Source organism: Cebus imitator, unplaced genomic scaffold (assembly GCF_001604975.1).
Source record: "Cebus imitator isolate Cc_AM_T3 unplaced genomic scaffold, Cebus_imitator-1.0 Scaffold476, whole genome shotgun sequence".
Taxonomy (NCBI): Eukaryota; Metazoa; Chordata; class Mammalia; order Primates; family Cebidae; genus Cebus; species Cebus imitator.
The window spans coordinates 989675-994370 of NW_016107791.1; the positions used below are offsets into that span (position 1 = coordinate 989675).

Here is a 4696-nt window from a genome sequence, read left to right on the forward strand (position 1 = left end):
TTTTTTTGAGACAGAGTTTCACTCTTGTTGCCCAGACTGGAGTGCAGTGGCACAATCTCAGCTCACCGCAACCTCCACCTTCCGGGTTCAAGCAATTCTCCTGCCTCAGCCTGCCAATTAGCTGGGATTACAGTCATGCACCACCAAGCCTGGCTAATTTTGTATTTTTAGTAGAGATGGGGTTTCTACATGTTGGTCAGGCTGGTCTCGAACTCCTGACCTCAGGTGATCCACCCGCCTTGGTCTCCCAAAATGCTGGGATTACAGGCTTGAGCCACCAATGCCAAGCCTTATAATTATTTTTATTGTTATTCTTATGAGGGCCTTTGAATAATGCCACTGGACTTGAAGGTATTGTGCCCTTTCGCTGCCCCTCTCCAAAAGCCACTTTGTCTGCGTAGCCGCTGTTGGCTGTGAGCACCTTCTCTCCTCCTCTGATTTCTTTGCAACCCTCCTCTTTGGGACTGCTGCTGTCCCCTGCCTCTCATTCTGCAGCTGTCAACCAGAGACAAATGCACATCCCTGCGACTCCCTGAAGCTAAGCAAGCAGCTTCACAAGGAACCCTGTGTACACAAGTTCAGCCCTGTGGGTGAGGAGCCCTGCTAGGTGACTCAAAGGCCTGTCCTCGAGCACCCGCCACCAGGCAGCCTTTTCACCGGTGGCTGAGGGATTGCTGCAGTGGGAAGCTGGGGAAAGCTCTGTGTCCCCGCTCAGGCCAGTCTCCCCTGGAAATGCATGGAGCGGGTGCCCAGATCAGCCACACACCCCTAGTTCTTGACCTTTTCATTTCCGACCTCATGTCTCACCTACTCCCCTCCCTTTTCTCTCTGTCTCTGTAAGGCAGGTGCCTTATTAGGGAGCAGTCAGTACCTCCCTGCTGCAGCTCCAGAGTTAGTGGGAAGTTAGCGGTTCCTGAACCTCTGCCTCCAGCAGCTACACCTTGAATATTATCACCAGCCTCTCTCCGCAGGGTCTTGACCTTGGGGAAAGGCTGGGGTGAGGGGTGAGGATGGGAGGAGGAGGGTAGGGAAGGAGGGAGATTGCAGCACTTGTGACCCTGCTATGTCCTGTTTGGCACCTGGGAAAACCATCTCAGGCAATGCAGGCACTAAAATGGCACAGAGTTGGGACCACCTGTTTCACATACCTTCGTTCTAAAGAAAATTGGAGCCAGGTGTGGTGGCTCATCTTGTAATCCCAGCACTTTGGGAGGCTGAGGTGTGTGTATCACCTGAGGTCAGGAGTTCTAGACAAGCCTGGCCAACATGGTGAAACTGCGTCTCTACTAAAAATACAAAAAATTGTATTGTGTGGTGGCAGGTCCCTGTAATCCCAGCTACTCGGGAGGCTGAGGCAGGAGAATTGGTTGAACCCAGGAAGTGGAGTTTGCAGTGAGCTGAGATTGCACCACTGCACTCCAGCCTGGGCAATAGATCCGGAAATAAAAAATAAATAAATTGAAATTATTTATATGTCTCAAAAATAAATAAATAGAATTGGAAAGGTAGGCCTGCACTCCAGGTTGCCTCCGCACTACCTGTCACTGCCAGGTAGCCTATGAGGTGGGAATCTAAGAACATAGGCCCTGTCCCCCAGTTCAGGAGCCAGGCTTCAAAAAGGGTTGTAAGGCAAAGTCTGGGAGAAGACGACGAATCTTCCTTGTTGATTTTCTCTCAAAAGAGTCACAGGAGGTCCTAAATATTCCTAACTTCTTTATTTGTACAGTGGTAAAAATGTAACCTGTCACTCAAGACTTTAACTAAGCCTTCCTTGACCTAATTAGTGTTTTCTCCTGTGTTACTACTCTATAGTGCAGGACTACCACTGATTAGCCCAATCAAAGGATGAGGGTGGCCTCATTAATCCACACTCTAGTTAACTCTCATATCTATATCAACAATTTTCAAAGGATTATTATAAAGCAAGGACCAACTTTGATAATTGCGTTTTTTTCTTTTTAATCATAAGAGCCTTGTAGGTTCTTAGGGCAATGTTTCCTAAAGTCTATTCCATGAATCTCAAGCTTCGTGAGATGTTTATTGGTGTATATATATATATATATATAGACATCATATATTTAAAAATCTAATAAGTTTGGGAAATACTGAATTTTAAAAATGAATACATTCAACTTTGGGAGGCCAGAACAGGGAGATCACTTGAGGCCAGGAGTTTGAGACCAGCCTGGCCAACATGGCAAAATCCCATCTCTATTAAAAATACAAAAATTGGCTGGGTGCGGTGGCTTATGCCTATAATCCCAGCACTTTGGGAGGCCGAGGCAGGTGGATCACATGAGGTCAGGAGATCAAGACCAGCCTGGCAAACGTAGTGAAACCCTGTCTCTACTAAAAATACAAAAATTAGCTGAGCATAGTGGTGCATGCCTGTAATCCCAGCTATTCAGGAGGCTAAGGTGAGAGAATTGCTTGAATCAGAGGCGGAGGTTGCAGTGAGCCAAGATCACACCATTGTACTCTAGCCTGGGTGACAGAGTAAGACTCTGTCTCAGAAAAAAAAAAAAGAATATGTTTATGCATGATTCTGAGACTTCACTAAATGCATTAATGGTGGGTAACGTGTTTTCCAAATTTCCTTGACCACTCAACACTTCTTTTGGGGAGGATGCCATGTGACTAGTGTTTGTGCCAGACTTTGGGGAATTTGGCCTTTGTCAGGCTCAATGTAACAAGAGTTCTCATTGTCTTGTTACATGAGTTGTAGGATGTTGCACAGAAACCCCTGAAAAGCAAGTAGCAGCTATCAGAAGGTTTGGTGACAAAGCTCCTCCTGTTGTAGCGCCTTCAGCATGGACTCCACATTCAACAGGCCCAGGAGCTGCTCCCTTTCGGATGAGCTCCAAGGCCTTAAGAGAGCTTCTCTGGTTTCCGTGAATCCCTCTGAACGATGGTCCTGAGCAAACCTATGACCATCTGCTCCAAATAACTCAGGGGAAGTCAAAGCTTTCCATGTGGAAGGTGACTGAAACCACGTACACAGACTACTGCCACATTCCTGACCTTAAGGAGCTTGGAAATGATTCCAAACACGAACATAAGCCTTGCTACATGAGTGACATGTTGGGCCATGACAGGAACTTGGAGTGTAACCCTGCACCCCTTGAGAATGTGACATCACACCTCATCAAATCCTCTGTGTGAGCTACTGAACTCAACCACGGAACTTCAAACTAAGTCAAAACCTAAGGGTTTGACAGACACTTTGAGACCTTGGGCTGTGGCAGTCAGCCCCTCTTCGACAGGGCCATACCCTGCCAGTCTTTTAACTTGGACACCTCGCCCGACAACACCCTGCCGCCCTCTCACATTGAGGGACCCTATGTGCCTTTGTGAAGCTCCGTTGTGTTGGACGTCTCTCCCAAGAGCTGTTCTTATAACAGAGACATACCACACTTTAATGAGCCTTTGCTTTCCAGAGAGGTCTGCTGCCATCCTAATGGAGCAAGTAGACTTAGTAACTTTGGAACTCACTCACTCTGTGACTAATACACCCTGTCTACCCAGCACATTCCCCATGAGATTTGTTCATGTTCTCCCCTCCTTAAGCATTGTGAACCTAAGAAAAATGTCATCTTTGTAGGGGAATAAACCGTGTGATGGGTGAAATCATACTTTGAGCATCTCCGAATTTTAACCATACACAATGCCTGAGAACTGGGAAATGAAAGGAGGAATTGGATCTAAGAATGTGTTTAACAAAGCACAAATGCCATGGATATCCAAGAACAGCATGCCTGGTCAGATAAACAAAGGCAGGCTACCTCTTCCGAATGTCATAGACTACACAGTACATGGAAAGAGGGTCATCGCATAATATGAGGTAAAAAGAGGCCGTCATGCGGAAGACGGAGAATCGCTGGTTTACAAGATGGTGGCAGAGTCTCCCATGGAGGGCGTCCGTTTGGCCCAGTACCAGGAGGCCTCTTCGGTGTGAAATGTGAAGCCCTTAGGGAATGGCCTCAATGAGCTAAAAGGAAACACAAAATGCAAGAGTGTGGAGGGCACTGAATTAAAAGAAATAGCAGGAATTTGAGAGAGTGGGGGCTGGGAGCTGGAGGAGGGACAGGAGTTGCCCTGTAGGACGTCCAGGCGTGGAGCTGGTGTCTGTGGAGGAGCGGCCTCGGAGGTTCCTCACGGCAGAGTCTCGGAGGCGGGGGACGAAAGTCATTTGCTCTGTTATCACATGAGGGCATGCCTTTAGTAAGTGACCAGGGCAGGATCTCTCAGCAAGGGAGAGCTGAACTGGGGGTGGCCCCAGCCCCACCTCATGGACATCCTCGGAGCAGCCTGGAGGGCTCACACACCTGGCGTCAGGCAGGCCAGCAGGAAACAGCACCACTCAGAGTGGACGAGTGAGCAAAGTTACAGAGGGACCATTGACAAAGGTGTGGGCGGCTGGGGGGAAACCATGAGGGGTTGTGCAGTCCTCAGAGGCGGTAAAGCTCAGCACCATTAACTCCACCTGGCTGGGGGCTGGTGGGGGGAAAGAGAAAGCGGTGGGGGCAAGGGGCCTGAGGGGCTGCCTGACAAAGCTATAACCTTCCGTCATGGGACACGACCGGCACTCAGTGACTCCACAAGGAGGAAGGGGGAGGCGATGTTACGGGGCTGAACTGTTCCCCCAAAACCCACATGTGGAAGCCAAAACCCCCAGTACTTTACAATGTGACCATGT

The 4696-nt window shown here is 48.7% G+C and overlaps 1 long non-coding RNA gene across 1 annotated transcript in view; it reads left to right on the plus strand.

The window, feature by feature from the left end:
• Positions 1-3627, plus strand: part of LOC119468707 — a 34823-nt gene extending 31196 nt beyond the window's left edge. The window contains exon 3 of the long non-coding RNA XR_005197459.1: positions 2726-3627. This is a non-coding gene — a long non-coding RNA (uncharacterized LOC119468707). The remainder of the gene's footprint in view (positions 1-2725) is intronic.
• Positions 3628-4696: the final 1069 nt, after the last annotated feature.